The sequence below is a fragment of the Ictalurus furcatus genome, chromosome 24 (assembly GCF_023375685.1).
Source record: "Ictalurus furcatus strain D&B chromosome 24, Billie_1.0, whole genome shotgun sequence".
Lineage (NCBI taxonomy): Eukaryota > Metazoa > Chordata > Actinopteri > Siluriformes > Ictaluridae > Ictalurus > Ictalurus furcatus.
The window spans coordinates 14,339,247-14,359,246 of NC_071278.1; the positions used below are offsets into that span (position 1 = coordinate 14,339,247).

The 20,000-nt window shown below is 46.2% G+C and overlaps 1 protein-coding gene across 3 annotated transcripts in view; it reads left to right on the top strand.

The window, feature by feature from the left end:
* Positions 1–20,000, top strand: part of trioa (trio Rho guanine nucleotide exchange factor a) — a 129,205-nt gene that overhangs the window by 32,246 nt on the left and 76,959 nt on the right. The window contains exon 1 of one of the 3 annotated variants that reach the window (XM_053613015.1): positions 2,349–4,483. The exons of the other annotated variants lie outside the window; for them this stretch is intronic. The gene's annotated coding sequence lies outside the window, so the exon portion shown is untranslated. Of the gene's footprint in view, positions 1–2,348; positions 4,484–20,000 lie in introns of those variants that run through there. 3 annotated transcript variants of the gene reach the window in all.

Sequence of the window (20,000 nt, forward strand, 5' to 3'; positions counted from 1 at the left end):
AAAACCATTTTATGCCACTGATGTAATAATATAATAGCATAATAATGCACGTACATCCTTTCAAAAAGCCATGAAAGAAGTTTTAATTCTTAAGATTATTCATTGGTACTGGATTACTGACACAAATATCCTTTAAATTTAGTATTTCAGTATTTCTCATTTGCTATTATTTTAATTCAATTAACAGCGACCATGAGCAGAGAGCTTACATTTAACTGTTTATGACCGACCTCCTGATTAAAGCTTAAGCAAAAAAAAAAAAAGATTGGTATCTGGATCGGTTTCAGTTGACAAGAACTCGGTATCGGCTGTAAAAATCCCGATAAACTAAAGTGCTTTGCATCTGACGGGTAAATGACTCACTCAGTCATATCCTATATGAGATTATTCAGATATATACACAATACACGCCGTGCGGTTCGGGAACTGACTCCAGCCCAGAACCATGACAGTGGAAAATGTCGAATAGTGTAGCTTTAAATATATTTAAGAGGAGCAGACTTCAAACACTGAACATTGATGTTTATTGTATTTGTTTACAAGATGGAACAAGTTAACAGTTGTTGTTTTTTGCATACAGTCTGTAAAATGAACTGAAAATATAAAACTTAGTTTATCAGAAGGTAAATTAATGTGCCATGGCTCACACTATGTTCCTAAATTCTGTCATAATCGACAAGCTCAAGTTTCCTCACGAATACTTGTGCGTTATATTGTGGCACATTAACATTACCATCTCTAAAAAAATAAAAAAAAAAAAACAAAAGTTCAACCGTGCTCTTGAATTTTTGTAATTAGGAACACAAGTGCTTCTAAAAGAAATTGTTACCGTAGAGCCCTGGTGAGGAACTGCACATCCACTGCTCATATAATAACAGCTGATGCAGAGGCACCCTTCTGCACACTTGATTGCATGGCTCTTCATTTGCCGGAGTGATAATTGGCTGACGAATCCCCTGCTCTGATTATTGCCTGATGATGTAAGCGTCTCTGAAATGTCTTGCTATTGGTCAGCGAGGAAGGGCTCAGCTGCTGAAGCGCTCAATTTCTCACCACCTCCTGCCAGATGATTTCCACTCTTGAGCTAACAGGGAGAAATGTGTTTATTAGGGTTTAGCGCACAGCTGCAGTTGGGAAATCTGTGATCTGACTCGCTGGCCTCTGCTCAAGGTTCAAAGTATCGATCGACTTTTTAGCAGAATGCAGTAATACAACACGCTTATGTATAATAGTGGGGTCTGCAAAGATGGTGCCCCAGATCTGGAACTTTGTCCCACACACACAGAGGTCCTACAGTTGTGCTATAAGCATACACAACCATCCGATCAAAGACTCTTTGACCTCACACTACCAAAAATAGCTCACCACACACAGAGGACTTACTGATATTGTAAAGTCACAGGAGATAACGGTTCAAACAGACGACAGAAGCCTTCGTCAGAGTATAACTACAGCCGGAGTGTGTGCTACAGCACTCTACAGCGAGACTGAAACACCTAGAAACCCATCGAATCACACACACTTAAACAGGGACTCTCTAGTTTTTAATCACAAATTTCAAGCTCTCTTTGAATTACTGTTAACGTTCCCACAGCGTTATATTTCTTCATCAAATTCTTTGTGATTTGTTGGAGTAACTGTTCAATCTTACAATGACGAAACACACAAGGTTCGACTCTTTCCTGATGCGTTCCAGCTTTCAGGGATTCGTCCTTCTTTAGCACCGGATTAAGTTTTCGGTTGCAGGCCGCACAGGAGCCTGTTCTCAACGTCCCCTTTTAGAAAATAACTGTCACACTCGACCGTTTCCGTGAGCTCAGCTTAACCGAAGCTCAGGAATGTTTGTAACGGAAAACACTCCATTCATGTGCCTGGATCTCTGTGGGCTGGTTTTGGTTTCAAATGTTTTTTTAAATTTTTTTTGGGTGGGAGGAGTTCTTGCTTACTGGATGTCCACGCTACATTTAAAACTTACTGCAGCCTCCCTGCTTCCTTCTGTGGGCCTCAGGCTTTTCCAGTGAGGGAAACCAGGGGAAGATCTTTGAGAAGAAATGATTTCCAGCTCTCTGGTGCTTGAGTGCACACACAGCTCCCTTCTACTGACGTTCACAAACTTTTTTGTAAATTCGATCCAGTACAGGAACTGCACATGGGTGACATTAAAGAAAAAATGGTTTCGGTGTTGCATGGTAAACGGTCTGCACTTATATAGCGCTTTTTTTTTAACCTTAGCGGTTCCAAAGCGCTTTTCACTGTCTCATTCTCTCTCACACACACACACACACACACACACACACCAATGGTAGCAGAGCTGCTATGCAAGGCACTAACTTGCCATCGGGAGCAACTTGGGGTTCAGTGTCTGTCTTTCAAGGACACTTCGGCATGTGGAGTCACGTGGGCCGGGAACCGAACCGCCAACCCTACGATTAGTGGACCACCCGCTCTACCACCTGAACCCCAGCCGCCTGGGGAATTTTACTGGCATGGTTTGGTTCCACTTGTCCTCTTAGAGGGAATAGTCACTGTAAATCAGTCCGTTATCCAACGCTCTCCTTATGGGCGTGGTCTCGTCCAGGATGACTCCGCCCCATGATGTAAATAATGTTATGACCTTCATAATCACCAAATCTCAACCCTTTTGAAGACCTGTGAGAGATGTTGGAGTGACCTGTTAGAGAGTGCTGTTAAAATGAAGTAATTACAAACTGACGGGAAACAGGTGATGTTAACGTATTGTGATTAATCTTGCACTTTTTTTTTTTAATAAGCTTTCTATTCTTTTTTCGGTTGAATATATTTAAAAACATTTTTTTTAAATAAAATGTTTAAAATATATATATGTGTGTGTGTGTGTGTGTGTGTATATATATATATATATATATATATATATAAACATGCATTACATTTGGCAGACCGTAAATGAAATGGCAACCAACATTTTAAAAATGCAACGCAAAAATTGCTTTGAAATGGCTCACAAAGCTATATATCACACATCACGTATCGTAGAAATACCAGTTCAAGAATTGAGTTGATCACCCACCCCTACTCTTCATCATCACCATTATCAAAACACCAAGTGATTGAATATCTTTTGGAAGAACGGGGTTCACCCTCCAGTACAGTTTCAGAGACTTCCAGAGTAGAATCTGTGCGGACACATTAAAGGGGTGGTCATATTAGACTTTCAGCACGCGAAGTTTCCATAAACAAACAAACTTTTCATGTGAAAAGCTGAAGACCAGAAACACAAGCTTCATGAGAAGTTGTTTCGCATTCCGCCGCGTTCCAGAGTTTATTGAACTCAGACCTGCGATTTCGTATCGCGCGTGACCAGTAGAAGATCGACACCTGCCTGGATTGTGGTGCCACTGGATACAGGAAGAGATGGTATATGTTAGCATTGGCGTCTGATGTCATATCCGGTTACCGCCCATATTCTCAGCGGTCTCCAAAGAAATTTCGCATGCCGAAAGTCTAGTGCGACCGCCGCTCAAGTCTGTTTCTCAGTTCTAATAGAAACAGACTCAAGGACGGACCAAAGGACGGACTCGCGTCCTCATGAAGACCGGTCTTGCCAGGCTACCTCAGTTGAACCAACGCTGAAGGACAGGAGGACATAGAACGCACCTTTACAGGACATAAATTCAACTTTTCAACAACCTCGTATATATCAGTCTGAATCCTGTATCAAAATCGTTCTTTTTGGAAGCATATTTAGATTACAGACATGAAAAAGACGTTAAAACTCAGTTATGGGTTCGGTGCGCCGATGCATCCTCCATATCAAGACCACATCCGGGTGACTTCACACGTCCTCGGTACTTGCGTTTTTGAGTATCGGAGTTGAACTCGGGCGGTGGATGACGACAAGGACGCAAGACCGTGTAAGAAACGGCTTAAAACTCGTTATAAAACAATTTTTTTTCCCTTTAATTTGCCATCTGCCTGTATGTAGGTTTTGTAATTTTGGAGCGAGTGATCAAATGATGAGGTGTTTGCAGATTCATTCCGGTCTTTGGGGACTTGTTTGTAATCCTGATTCTGCTGCTGATTTTTTTTGGATGCCAAAAAGACTGGGGGAAAAAAAAAAAGCGAGAAGAAGGAAGCGGTGGTGTAATATGAGGATGGGTGGAGTTAAAGGTGGTTGTATGGACAGGCTTGCACAGGACCAGTATGCAGGTAGAATAAGGGCTCTGGTTGAGGATGATGGAGGGGTCTGATGGTTTAGTAGAGATCTCCTACTTCATACAGAAGAGCCACGGCTGCTCGTATAGAAATTCAGCCTGGTGAGGATAAACAGACGCACCACCTCCTGTCCTGCTGTGGTATTTTTGGGGGAAGATGAAACTGCTGGAATTATGTGAGGATACAGACAGACATACAGAATCAACACAACTCTTTAGTCCTCACAGCTTAAAAGGAATGAAGATGATCTGGTTTGAGTATCAGAGGGTTGTCTCAGGTCCAGGCTTGAAATGTGAGTGATCCAGTTTTTTTTTTTTTTTTTTCTTTTTTTTTTCCACTGTCACACTAGTAATTATGCAAGTCATCGACACATTTTTTCATGACCCAGAATTTGCTGAGCTATTTTCACTCTCTTCTATTAAGCTCTGCAAAACCGTTAACTTTGCCCTATAATCATGAGATTGCTGAGCAGCACTCGGATCCGTCCATCAGTGGATAAATGATCCGTATTGTGTATTTGTCTGCTCGTGAGGTGACGTGACGTCCTTCTTTTGCACATGTGGAAGAAGCTCAGTAGAGTTTGTTACTTTTAGCTGAAATAGCGCTCTGTGTAAACAGCAGCACGCAGGGGTTTGTGCAGCAATAACAATAGTAGTTATAATTCTGCTTCTCTCTCCTGTGTGCTCTCTCTTTCTCTCTCGCGCTCGCTCTCTCTCTCTCGCTCTGTCTCTCTCTCTCTCGCTCTGTCTCTCTCTCTCGCTCTCTCTCGCTGTTTCTCTCGCTCTCTCTCTCGCTCACTCTTTCTCTCTCGCTCGCTCTTTCTCTCTCTCTCGCTCTGTCTCTTGCTGTCTCTCACTCGCTCTTTCTCTCTCGCTCGCTCTTTCTCTCTCGCTCGCTCTTTCTCTCTCTCTCGCTCTGTCTCTTGCTGTCTCTCGCTCGCTCTTTCTCTCTCGCTCGCTCTTTCTCTCTCTCTCGCTCTGTCTTTCTCTCGCTCTCTCTCTCGCTCTGTCTTTCTCTCTCTCACTCTCTCTCTCTCTCTGTCTCTCTCTCTTGCTCTGTCTCTCTCTCGCTCTCTCTCTCTCACTCTGTGTCTCTCGCTGTTGCTCTCTCACTCTTTCTTGCGCTCTCTCTCTCTCGCCCTCTCTCTCTCTCTCTCTCTCTCTCGCTCTCTCTCTCTTTCTGTCCCTGTGTGTGTGTGTGTGTGAGAGTAACGTGTGTGCTCCTACTTTTCCCAACCCTGTTATTAGGGGGCCTGAACTCAGGGAACTGGCTGGAAATATCACACACATTAGCAGTTTATGAAAAACTTCTGTGAAGCATTGTGTATATCGTTTTTTTTAAATTTTTTTTATTATTGCACTTTTGTATTTGTGCACCAGCTGGATTTGCAAACTGAATAAGTTCGTCATGTCGTCCTACTTATCCGTGCACAAACACACGATGGTTAGTTTTATGTTTTGGTTTTGTTTTGAGAGCGCCGAGATTTCTAGATCGTCTCTAAAGTCAGTGGGTGCAGGACGAGTGGATGAGGTCATTTATTTCGAGGCATCACTGAATGATACTGAAGTTAAAGGAGGACAGGCTGAGAGAGTTTTTTCCCCCCTCGAGACTGTGGGTAGTTTATCAGAGAGCGATGGCATGTTGATGGCAACAGGCTTTTTGTCAGTGTCAGCAGCGTGATGCGTGGAAGCGACACCTTCATCGATCACAGCTCTTTACTGTCACCCACCTGTCTGTAGCCATTTAGAGCCTGGTCACTCCAGCAGCACCGTCCCTCTTCTTCTCTCTACCGCTGCTCCTGTGTTTACTGTAGACCACGGCTTTCGGAGTCAGTTGAACTGTTCAAATACGGCTTGAATTTTTATCGTGTTTACACGTTCAACAGCAAACACTCGAGAGAACCTGTTTAAGATCGCGTGTCGTAGTTTTAATCACCTTTTTAATCGCAGTATTTCACAACCCGCTCTTATACCTTTTGGCCAAATGATCCTTCCTGCTTCTTGTAGGGGGAAAAAAGGTGTGAAACGAATGCATATAATTTAGGGCACACTTCATCCTCATCCACATACATTATCTTCAGTTCGTTCAGTAAGCTCTTCATCTTGTTCATGGTGCCAGTGGACCCGGAGATCTTCCCAGGAACACCAGGTAGGTGTAGAGTGAGTGCTGATAGCGCTGGGACGATAGATTTCATCTATTGCGGTGCTCACAAGTTGGACGATGTAAAGATCTGTTGGGAAGCTGCTGTATGGAAAAATAAAGAGTGTTGTATGTCGTAAATTCTATGTAGTTCTGTACAGAACTTATTAGTCTGCGGTTGGATTTCTGAGCAGAGCAGCGAAAACCTTTCTCAGATCCTTCCTGGATTCCCTGGACGTGTTGTTTATCAGGACTACCTCACTATACAAGAATTCAATGCGTGTCCTCGATTGGTGATGGTTACTGGGCATGATGAGATGCATCAGGGCATCATTCACACCTAAGACGTTTGGCAGTGGTGGCTCGGTGGTTAAAGGCTCTGGGTTACTGATCAGAAGGTCAGGAGTTCAAGTCTAGCACTGCCAAGCTGCCACTGCTGGGCCCTTGGGAAAGGCTCTTAACCTTCAGTTGCTCAGTTGTATAAATGAGATAAATGTAAGTCGCTCTGGATAAGGGTGTCTGCCAAAATGCCATAAATGTAAGATTGTGACACTTTTATGGGTGGGGGACGGAAATTAGGACACGGTAGGCAAGCTTGGGACAACTCAAAGGGGCTCTTTATTTTATTTGCCCGTACCTTCAATTTTCAGTGATTTTTATTTCACTCTGCACATATGCCCATACACACCCAGGCTGTCCGAATATCCCTACTCCCCTACTATACCGTAGGCGAAAAGCAGTACGGCAAAGGAGCAATATGTCCGAATTCTCAGTGTTCATAAAACAGTAGGCGAGAAATACCTGGCTGACCTTCTGCTACCGCCGGGGTTCTGCAGTAGGGAACCAGTGGATACCGTGCTGTCCCATAAGACAGGGGTGTCCAATCTTATCCGGAAAGGGCCGGTGTGGGTGCAGGTTTTCATTCCACACCTGAGTCTATTTAAAGCCAAGAGCAACTGATTAAACAGGTAGAATCAGTTGTGGCTTCTGCCTGGTCGGAATGAAAACCTGCACCCACACCGGCCTTTTGCAGATAAGATTGGACACCCTCTGTCGTAAGGCAACGGGACTGGCGTGGAAGAGCTGTCAAAAATGGCGGAAGGCAGCGCGTCGAATCTTTTTAAGTTAAGTCACACGACCGTGCCAACACGGCGGATGTAGTACGTCCGAACTGTGGAGATGCTACACACTTGTACTGATCGGTACGTTCTGTATCAATGGTCGAGTAGTAGGTCCTGAATCGAACGCAGTAGGTACTGTCACGGTACACGATTTTGAACACAACCACACACTCCCCTCTTCATCCATGCTTCTGTTCACTGAAACACACAACACCTGATAGAAAAATCCCACACAGGTGTAGCTCCTCACAACTTGCTGTTTCTGCCTCCACCCTCCATTCACAAACCGCCACTCGTCTACGTCCCTGCCTCCACTCAGAGCGATATAGCGTAGCCAGTGCATGCTCAGGCTTGTTTGTAGGAGGTGGGAGGAAACTGAAGGAAACCTGCATGTTATAAAACACTACGCAAGATATACAAAATACCTGTACTATATATATATATATATATATATATATATATATATATATATATATATATATATATATATATATATGAGCGCACATCATAATAGAAACTCGTATGAACCATTGCCGCTGATTAATGCTGTCTCTGCTTCAGAAAGCAACGCAATTTTCCCTTTCAGTGATTTCTGTTGTACGAACATGTAAAGTTCATTATAGGATTATAATATGATTAGTCAAAATTCCAGTGCGTTATTTAAAATCATCCTCAAACCTCTCATTTCCTACTTTCTTATCCTTAAACAAGTTTAAACAATGTTAGACAAGTGTATATTTATCATCAGTTTACTATATTTATTAAGGATGCCTTAAAAAAAAAAAGTTTTTGTCTGAAAATGGTCAAAAGTGGCTCTTTCAGTTTTGAAAGAGAAACAAGGCTAAAGATTTTGACCTAGAAACAGTGTCAAATTTAACACATGATCTAACACTACAAATAATGGTAATGGGGATGATGATGATTCGAAAGTGAGGGTAGAGGGTGTAGAGGGTATGCGTTGATGTCACTTTCCTACTGAAACACGCCCACTCGGCCGGACTGAGTGGAAAAACATCCTACAAAATGGCTGGTTTTAATAGGGGAAGCTGAGAAAACGCTGGCATAACTAACGATTATCAGGTTAAATTAAAGGCAGTTGGACTCGACAGTGCCCCTTACAGCTTGTCCAAGAACCTGTGGTCCGTGGACATTGGCATGAGGCCAGAAATTTTCCCGACATTTATATGTACCTGATTTCGAGGCCGGGGAAATACACTAAGCGAAGCCTGAAGGCATACAAAAGCCTTGACGCTTGGTCCTACTTCAAGGCGGGATTTGCTGGAGAAATTAAAGCGATAAGAACACAAATAAACATTCTGGTTCTATGTGGACAGGTATGTACAAATAGTTTTATTTTATTATATAATTTCATCCGGTAAACCGTAATCTAGCTAGTCCGAGTTTGTTTGTAGCGAACGCTGCTTCCACGTACTAACGATATATATTTGTGTCAGAGAATGAATGCGCCCCCGTTATTCATCAGTGGGAAAAGAAATATTTAGCAAATTATTCATCATTGTACAACATGAATACCACGTGCCAAAAGAACTTACACGTACACTGCTCGACTTAGTGAAAAGGACTGAATGGTTGTTTGACACTCTGTGAAAAGATAGCTCTGAATTCTTGTTGAATCTGTTAGCACCGTCGATCTCACGACAGCTTTTTCCCCATTTTAGATGCGTTTTTTTTCTGTTTTCGTGGAGTTCACGCTGTACGCTAAGGCTGCCGCTCAGTCTTTTTGCCGCTCAGTGGGCGTGACCGTGGCGTCACATGCATACCCTCTATACACTGTTTTTTTGTTTTCTTGTGTTGTGCGGCGTTCCTTCTCCCGTGTTTGATCAGTTGTGGTCGATGAAAACGGTGATCACGATTTGTCAAAATGATGAATAATTAGCAGGGACAAATCAGTATCACACAAGCCCGTGCTTCCTACTGTGTATATTTAAAACTCTGTGCTTAAGGAGTTCCCACAAATCTGGCACAAGAGCAAATTACAAACAACCAAATAATCTCCACAAAATTTCTCCAGTTTTTGTGGTTGTGCTGGGAAAAGAAAGTGTCTGGAAGGATACCACAGCCTTGTTTAACAAGACACAGTGTGATGCGGATAAAATCAAGGCTTAGTCCGATCATTAGTGATGGTTTGCAACATGGCTCATAGCGACTGATCTAAATCCCCTTTTTCTAGAGCGAGGTTAGTGAGAGCTACTGAAATAACCTTGATTTAGTCGGGGAGCAGATCAGAGCATCAGAGTGTCATTCCTTTCATGCTAAATAACTGTCCTTGTATTGGCCTTGGACTGAATGACGCTTCAGGATGGAGAATGATTTGGATTCAGAGTGAAGGCTTGTGTGTGTGTGTGTGTGTGTGTGTGTGTGTGTGTATGAATAGGCATGTACACAGATGCACACGTGTTTCTTACCTCAATCACACAGGGGATTTGAACCTGCTCACCTTCTTATTTGCACACATCTGTTCCCTTGGCTACGCTGGATAGAAATGTTGTACTGTTATCATTTGGAAAGCAGTTTTGTTGCCAAGTCTAAGGTTTAAGCTTCTTAATGAGCTTCTCATTAAGCAACTGTTCCTGGTTTCTGTTGCGTCAGCGCAATTAGTCCTACAGAGACTTTTTAAACTTCGAAATGATTTCTCACATTAATATTAGTTTGTTTATATCCTATGTCAATCGTCGACTTTGAGTTTTCTTTGGCTATTCGCACCTGGAAATGCGTAATGACTGAGATGATCATTGTGACTGTGTATCCCAGTTATTTACAAATAGTTATTGCAGTTTATCATGTGAAGTCAGCGGACTACGGGCTGTTCATTTACACCGCGTGTAATAAGACCGCGCTCCTGCATCGATTAAAAACTTCTCTGGTGTCATACTAATGTAATCTTTGAAATGTCAGATTCCATCACGTGGCGCAACCGAATACACACTTCAGCCATCACGTGGTGCAACCGAACACACGCTTCAGCCAACACGTGGTGCAACCGAACACACGCTTCAGCCATCACGTGGTGCAACCGAACACACGCTTCAGCCATCACGTGGTGCAACCGAACACACGCTTCAGCCATCACGTGGTGCAACCGAACACACGCTTCAGCCAACACGTGGTGCAACCGAACACACGCTTCAGCCAACACGTGGTGCAACCGAACACACGCTTCAGCCATCACGTGGTGCAACCGAACACACGCTTCAGCCAACACGTGGTGCAACCGAACACACGCTTCAGCCATCACGTGGTGCAACCGAACACACGCTTCAGCCAACACGTGGTGCAACCGAACACACGCTTCAGCCATCACGTGGTGCAACCGAACACACGCTTCAGCCATCACGTGGTGCAACCGAACACACGCTTCAGCCAACACGTGGTGCAACCGAACACACGCTTCAGCCATCACGTGGTGCAACCGAACACACGCTTCAGCCATCACGTGGTGCAACCGAACACACGCTTCAGCCATCACGTGGTGCAACCGAACACACACTTCAGCCAACACGTGGTGCAACCGAACACACACTTCAGCCATCACGTGGTGCAACCGAACACACGCTTCAGCCATCACGTGGTGCAACCGAACACACACTTCAAGCATGAATTGGGATCTGGTAATATCACAGTGGATGGTGTTTTAATGAACTGATTTTTGAAGGCTCGGTATTCCTTTACATGTTCCTTTTCCATGTACCGAGCGATCCTGATGAACTGCACATGGATCAACCGGACATGGCGGCATGCGTCTGCCCGGCACGCCGCTCTACCTCTCTCCAAACACACTCCTAGAACATTTAAAACGGGAGCAATCATGGAAATACGCTACTCTTTAAACCCAGGCATGACGGACGCGCTGGTGCCGTCCACCTTACAGGAAATGGTGTAGGATTGTTCTGTGCATGTAGGTTGTAAATCTGAAGCGCACTGGAGATGATGAGGAAACGCTAAGCTTGGCCTCTGCTTTCGTCTTCCTCTCAATGATCGGGTTCTTTACACAGACACGTTATCACTTGGACTGCATTTCCTGTCAGCTGTCGCTGCTGTGAGGCACAGGTACACTCTGATGACGCATTACACACATCATATAAACATATAGTTACAGAACAGGAGCACCTGATCCAGTCACGGAGTTGCTCTACAATGCCAGAAGGCATGATATAAATCTGTCAAGCAGGTGGCAAGAGATTGTGACGCCACTGGCTGAGTGCCACACGTGTGGTGATGTGCGCACACACACACACACACACACACGTATTCATATGCCCTGGTAAAACTCCGAACATCCCGCAAGCTGGAGGAGGTGAGTCACACTTGTGAGAAGGTTTTAATGCCCTCAGATCGTCCCAAAAGAGAGGCTGTAGTAAGAAACGCAGTTTACTCTGCTCAGACTTGAAACCTAGCTGCTGCGTCTCTGATCGTTTCTTCATCTTTTCAGCCATCTGTGACTCAGCTACTCTCTAATGTTTCTGTTCTGCCCACGGCTCCTGATACTCCTCCTGCTGCTGTAGTTCATCTACTTGTGATAGCAGAGAGAGAACCTGAAGAATGAATGGAGTGCCTTTTCTCAGGTGTGGGCAGGTGGAGTGGAGGAGTGTGGGGGAGGAAGATCACCATCCCTTTATTCTGCCAGAGGACAATCTGTGTCTCAGACCATCCCCGGGTAGACCTTTCACTATAATGAACTGTAACTTCTAACTATCGGATCAAGCAAAACAGTATGCACTACATGTCCAAAAGAATGTCGGCCGGTCTTCATACCCGTAACTGGGTCTTCACCAAACTGTTGGCACAAAGTATGAGATACAGAGTTGTTTAGGATTTCCCTTCACCGGAACTAAACCTGTTCCAGCATGACCACGCCCCTGTGCACACTCGAGCTCCGCGAAGACATGGCTTGAGAAGGCTGGAGTGGAAGAACTCGAGTGTCCTGCACAGAGCCCTGACCTCAACCCCACTGAACACCTTTGAGATGAACTGGAACGCCGACTGAGCGCCAGACCTCCTCGCCCAACCCCAGCGCCTGACCTCACTAACGCTCCAACATCTAGTGTAAAGGCTTCCCAGAAGACTGAGGGTTTTTGAAACAGTGAAGAGGGACTGCGTCTGGAATGGGATGATTGTCAGGTGTCCACACACTTTTTGCCATGTAATGTACACACACACACAGGGTACAGGGTAGTGCTGGGATTAAAAGCGTCTCGATTTTGATCATGAGGAAGTTTTCCTCGATGACAGTGTTGTGATGAGGATATCGATTTCGCTCAGTGAAGCAGTGAACAGACGCAGGCTGACGGCGGTGAAGCCAGCGTCACGGGCCGAGCTGGTGGAAACTGTGGTGGAAGTCTGTGGGAAGATGACGAGTGAAGGAAGGCCTGAGGGAACGTGGAGACGGGGAGGGTCCTCTGCACATGACATCATTGTTCCACAGAAAGGCCGTATGGATTCTGTCATAAGGAAGTGTGTTCAAATATCTTCAGTCTGACGGAATATCGTTACGCCACAAATCCAAATTCAGCCCCTGTTCAGTCTGGAAACCTACTGATCTGTTCCACCATTACTCAGTCTCCCTGAACACAGAGCAGAGCAGGACACGGTTTACTGATCATAGTCTCCGCAGACTAGCAGATTCAGAATACTCTCTACCTCTCTCTACCTCTCTCCCTCCCTCTCTCTACCTCTCTCTACCTCTCCCTCTCTCTACCTCTCCCTCTCTCTACCTCTCTCCCTCTCCCTCTCTCTACCTCTCTCTCTACCTCTCTCCCTCCCTCTCTCTACCTCTCTCCCTCCCTCTCTCTACCTCTCTCTACCTCTCCCTCTCTCTACCTCTCCCTCTCTCTACCTCTCTCCCTCTCCCTCTCTCTACCTCTCTCTCTACCTCTCTCCCTCCCTCTCTCTACCTCTCTCCCTCCCTCTCTCTACCTCTCTCTACCTCTCTCCCTCTCTCTACCTCTCTCTCTACCTCTCTCCCTCCCTCTCTCTACCTCTCTCTACCTCTCTCCCTCTCTCTACCTCTCTCTCTACCTCTCTCCCTCCCTCTCTCTACCTCTCTCTACCTCTCTCCCTCTCTCTACCTCTCTCTCTACCTCTCTCCCTCCCTCTCTCTACCTCTCTCCCTCCCTCTCTCTACCTCTCTCCCTCTCTCTACCTCTCTCTCTACCTCTCTCCCTCCCTCTCTCTACCTCTCTCCCTCCCTCTCTCTACCTCTCTCCCTCTCTCTACCTCTCTCTCTACCTCTCTCCCTCCCTCTCTCTACCTCTCTCCCTCCCTCTCTCTACCTCTCTCCCTCTCTCTACCTCTCTCTCTACCTCTCTCCCTCCCTCTCTCTACCTCTCTCCCTCCCTCTCTCTACCTCTCTCTACCTCTCTCCCTCTCCCTCTCTCTACCTCTCACCCTCCCTCTCTCTACCTCTCTCTACCTCTCTCCCTCTCCCTCTCCCTCTCTCTCCCTCTCCCTCTCTCTACCTCTCTCTACCTCTCTCCCTCTCCCTCTCTCTACCTCTCTCCCTCTCCCTCTCTCTACCTCTCTCTCTACCTCTCTCCCTCCCTCTCTCTACCTCTCTCTACCTCTCTCCCTATCCCTCTCTCTACCTCTCTCCCTCTCCCTCTCTCTACCTCGCTCCCTCCCTCTCTCTACCTCTCTCCCTCTTTCTCTCTCTCTACCGCTCTCTCTCTCTACCTCTCTCTCTACCTCTCTCTACCTCTCTACCTCTATCCCTCTCTCTCTACCGCTCTCTCTACCTCTCTCTCTACCTCTCTACCTCTCTCCCTCTCTTCCTCTCTCTACCTCTCTCTCTCTACCTCCCTCTCTCTACCTCTCTCCCCCTCTCTCTCTACCTCTCTACCTCTCTCCCTCTCTATATCGCTCTCCACTCCCCTCTCTCTCTCTCTCCCTCTCTCGCTCTCCTCCCTCTCTCACTCTACCCCTCTCTCTCTACCTCTCTCTCTCTGTACCTGTCTCTACCTCTCTCTCCCCCTCTCCAACTCTCTTTCTCTCCCCCTTTCTATCTCCCCCTTTCTCTCCATCTCTTTCTCTCTACCTCTCTCTCTCTACCTCTCTACCTCTCTCCCTCTCTCTCTCCACCGCTCTCTCTCTACCTCTCTTCCTCTCTCTCTCTCTACCGCTCTCTCTCTACCTCTCTTCCTCTCTCTCTCTACCGCTCTCTCTCTACCTCTCTTCCTCTCTCTCTCTACCGCTCTCTCTACCTCTCTCCCTCTCTCTACCTCTCTCTCTACCTCTCTCCCTCTCTCTCTCTACCGCTCTCTCTCTACCTCTCTCCCTCTCTCTACCTCTCTCTCTACCTCTCTCCCTCTCTCTCTCTACCGCTCTCTCTCTACCTCTCTTCCTCTCTCTCTCTACCGCTCTCTCTACCTCTCTTCCTCTCTCTACCTCTCTCTCTACCTCTCTCCCTCTCTCTCTCTACCGCTCTCTCTCTACCTCTCTCCCTCTCTCTCTCTACCGCTCTCTCTCTACCTCTCTCCCTCTCTCTCTCTACCGCTCTCTCTACCTCTCTTCCTCTCTCTCTCTACCGCTCTCTCTACCTCTCTTCCTCTCTCTACCGCTCTCTCTACCTCTCTCCCTCTCTCTCTCTACCGCTCTCTCTCTACCTCTCTCCCTCTCTCTCTCTACCGCTCTCTCTCTACCTCTCTTCCTCTCTCTCTCTACCTCTCTTCCTCTCTCTACCGCTCTCTCTCTACCTCTCTCCCTCTCTCTCTCTACCGCTCTCTCTCTACCTCTCTTCCTCTCTCTCTCTCTACCGCTCTCTCTCTACCTCTCTCCCTCTCTCTCTCTACCGCTCTCTCTCTACCTCTCTTCCTCTCTCTCTCTCTACCGCTCTCTCTCTACCTCTCTTCCTCTCTCTACCTCTCTCTCTACCTCTCTACCTCTATCCCTCTCTCTCTACCGCTCTCTCTACCTCTCTCTCTACCTCTCTCCCTCTCTTCCTCTCTCTACCTCTCTCTCTCTACCTCCCTCTCTCTACCTCTCTCCCCCTCTCTCTCTACCTCTCTACCTCTCTCCCTCTCTATATCGCTCTCCACTCCCCTCTCTCTCTCTCTCCCTCTCTCGCTCTCCTCCCTCTCTCACTCTACCCCTCTCTCTCTACCTCTCTCTCTCTGTACCTGTCTCTACCTCTCTCTCCCCCTCTCCAACTCTCTTTCTCTCCCCCTTTCTATCTCCCCCTTTCTCTCCATCTCTTTCTCTCTACCACTCTCTACCTCTCTATCTCTCTACTTCTCTCTACCTCTCCCTCTCTACCCCTTTCTCCCTCTCTCGCTCTCCCTCCCTCTCTACCTCTCTATCTCTACCCTCTCTCTACCTCTCTCTCTTTCTCTCTCTCTACCTCTCTACCGCTCTCCCTCTCTCTACCTCTCTCTATCTCTCCCTGTCTGTACCTCTCTATCTCCCCCTCTCTACCTCTCTCTATTGCTCCCTCTCTACCCCCTCTCTTGCTCTCCATCCCTCTCTCGCTCTCCCTCAATCTCCCTCTCTCTCTCTCTACCCCTCTCTCTCTCTCCCTCCCTTGCACTTTCTCTCTCTAACTCTCTCTCCCCCTTTCTCTCTCTCTCTCTCTCTCTCTCTCTCTCTCTCTCTCTCAGTATGAAGAGCCTCGTGATGAATCATTTGAGTTCATTGTGATTAATTCATGAAAATAACAGCTAAGGCAGCTTACACTGTGTATGGTTATGTTTCAAAACTAAGAATCTCAGTATCGTATTATAAACTAGGGCTGCGTGCTTTTTTTTTTTTTAAATTAAGATCAGGATTGTTTGTCCTTTTCACTAACGATTAGACTTGCGTGAAGTCTAATCTAAAGTTCTAATTATTTAGTTGTTATTGACGCTGGTGAGTCACAAGTTCCTCATTCACGCGTTTTTAAATGAAGCACTCACAGTGCTGTCTGCTTCTCCGACTGTATTTATTTCAACACATTTATGTGTTTCAAGCCCGGTTGTTTACATATCTGAAAAGTTATTGTGACAAAATCACAATTCGAGCTGTAATCGTGCAGCTGTAAGTATAGGTGCTCTCTTGCTCTGTGGGAATCGACGAGTCAGGTGTGTGTGTGTGTGTGTGTGTGTGTGTTTGTGTGATAGTTGGCCTGGCTCCAGGTGATGGCCTGTAATCTGTGTGTGGCCTGTAACAGAAACTCCGCCATTACACGCCTCTGCTCAGGCTTCTGTGAGCAGGAAGCAGCTTATAAACTGCGCTGTCATTTTCACATCAGCAGCTCAGACAGAGGAAGACACCCCCCCCCCACCCCCCCAACACCCCCCTTTTCCTGCAGGTAACACCACCCCACAGCAGCGCGGTCTTCCCAGACACACGTACATGAGGGTACCTTACAGTGTTTAACACGCTAAAGCAGGGTTGGGCCGTCTGGCAAAAACATCAGATCACGAGATTTCAGACTGGATGACAATCCACACGCACTTCCTTATTGATGAAAATCAAACTGTACGAGGAAACCTCAAAGAAAAGGAACCACAGAGAGCACCTTTTACACTCATTTTAATCAAGTGCACTTCCTAACAAAATGTAAACGCTCCTGAAATGAAAACAATCAAGCACTGATAGTGTATTAAAATAAAAAGTTAAGAGTTAATAAAAAACAGATTGTACGTCTCGCTGTAAAACACAGACTGTTGCGACATTTTAATAATTGCCAAAGATATTGCACTGTTGTGCGTGTGTGTGTGTGTGTGTGTGTGAGTGTGATATAAGATAGAACAGGGGGAGAGAGGACACAGGTAAACAGACAGTGACCCAGACAGAACACAGCGTTCATTCTGAGAGGTGAAGCGAGAGGACGCTGGAAATAGAAAAGTGTGCTCCTTGAGGCTGCAGTGACCCTCCACCTCCCTCCTTTTCTCCTTTTCTCCTTCCCTGAAATGGGAGAGGAGAGCGGGAAAGCGGCGGCTCAGTCAGACTCCGTGGGGGACGGGCTAAATTTAGCACCGAGCAGGACCTACAAGAACACTACTAAAATGATATTTAAACAATGCCATATTTCACTGGAGTAAAGAAAAAAAAAACAACTGTGGAATTAAAAATGATCAGGATTCTCATTTGGATGTGATGCACGAGGAAAAAGATTGAATTAGAATTTGTCAGTATAGTGTGTGTGTGTGTGTGTGTGTGTGTGTGTGTGTGTGTGTGTGTGTGTACTGGCTACAGACTCATGCTTCTCCTCTGTGTTTGTTGTTTGTTTAAGACCACTTTGTGCTTTAGTGGCAGTAGTTTAAGCATCACTGTGTCGGTGAAGTGCACTGAAGTGTGTGTGTGTGTGTGTGTGTGTGTGTGTTACAGATCTAACACTAATTCCGCACTCTGAAAATGTAGCCTACTGCGACGTGGCATTTGCTCTCCCCCTCCAGTTCCTTAAGTACAAAGACTGAATGTTTTTTTTTTTTTTTTCTAAACTAAATGCCAGCAGTTCCATTTGTCTATCTGTAAAAAGCCCAGAGTGCGCTTTCATATTCACATGAAGACTGGCGTGCGTTATCTCTTCTCAACTACTGACGGGAGGTATGTGCTTATTAATAAGTGAACTCTCTGAGATGTCTGTTACGAGGCTGTAAAACTGCAAAGGTAACCCACAGAATGCACACACACACACACACACACACACACACACACACACACACACACAGCCATTAAGACTAGCTTTTGGCATTGCCAGTCATGCAAACGATGATGAAAGTGCTGGGGTAGTCCTGCTGATGAAAGCGTGAATACGATAATGTCCGTGTGTCCCGTTTGTGACACGGTAGCACTTGAATTTGTTTTGTTTTGTTTTCTGGCCGTTTTATCTCCCCCCTCATGACCTTTCATTTCCCAGCCCCATGCTCACTAAAGTCAGATAATCTCAGATATCTGGGTAAGTCTGCTCAGCACACACAAAAGAAAACGTGAGTTATGATGTTCACTTGTGGTCTTCAATGACATATATATATATATATTTCTCCGTCTTTCGTCTGCTCCGGTTTCAGGGTCGCCACAGCAGATCGCCCGGCCGCATATTGATTCTGGTACAAGTTTTCCACCAGATGCCCTTCCTCACACAACTCTCCTCACTGAGAGTGCACAGCCTCATGCGACCCTCCTGGGACCGGGGTTGTTTCCCTAACTCGGGCGGCTGTGTCTCAGGCGCTAGAGCGGGTTCTCCACTAATCGTAGGGTCGGAGGTTCGATTCCCGGCCCACGTGACTGCACATGCCGAAGCGTCTTTGGGCAAGACGCTGAACCCCAAGTTGCTCCCGATGGCAAGTGAGCGCCTTGCATGGCAGCTCTGCTACCATTGGTGTGCGAGTGTGTGTGCGTGAATGAGACGCAGTGTAAAGCGCTTTGGACCCACTAAGGTTAAAAAAAGCGCTAAATAAGTGCTGACCGTTTTCCAATTGAACCCGCGCCACCAGTCCACTAGGGATCCCTTTAATAAAGCAGTGAAAATATTTGTCGCTTCTGATCAAGCAATGAATGTTCACCGGTTTGATCCTGCGCTCGTGTGGCGTTTCGCATGGGTTTTCTCCAGGCTCTCGGGTTTCCTCCCACCTCCCAGGAACAGGTGAATTGTCTACGTTAAATTGCCGCTAGGTGTGAATGAGTGTTTGAATGTGTGTGCGCATGCTGACTGAGTGCGTTCCCAAATCGCTCCCGGTGTTCCTGGGATACGCTCCATATTCCCGCCACCTTGACCAGGATAAAGCTGAAGATAACTGAATGAATGAATGAATGTAGCAAAAGCCAGTATTGTGATCGCACAATATAAGTAACATATAAGTTACCAGACTGTCCTTCAAAACGTGGATGAACGTCAAGCTATGGTGTGGCGAGAATAACTTGTTGCCTCGTGGTTTTGTGATTTGTCCGACGTCAGATATATGTACATGTACTAATTATTCTTGAATTTCCTTTCTGGCTCTTAAATTGTTGATATTTTTTTTTGTCAGTACTTTTTTTTTACGGTGCTGTGAAATTGCAAGTCAAACGTTTAGTGGTCGCTCATAAATCCTGTAAAAACAGATGTTTGTGTCTTTCACACGGTGTGTTTAGACATGCCACCAAACCTAAGGTTAAAGAATGCTGTTTGGAGAGGCATTTTTTTTATAGCTGTGTTTATCTGACGCAGATCCGTGGTCCCGTCCCTCCCATTTTAACCCTTCGCTTCCTGGACACGCTTGAATTTGAGAGCCGCTATCTGCAAATCTTGATCCTGACGTCTTCTCGCTGTCCGTTAGAGTCGGGCGAGGTCACAGTGGCGCTCTTGCGCCTCCTTTGAAGCTGTTAGGACCAGGGCTGATCTGACTCCAGGTCAGGTCTGAAAGACACGGCTTGCGTCACTTCAGGAGCCCGTGACGACCGCGGCTGCCAGTTAAGACGTGACCTGACCTTATGTGTCAAACGGGTCGGAGCCTCGTGAGACGTCTGTGTTATTAGTGCACCTTGAATTTATTCCTGATCGGGCCCCCCAGCACTTGCAGCTCTGCTCGTTTTTCACTACCAGACATTCTGCTGTCTCGAACTGAAGTGTTGCAT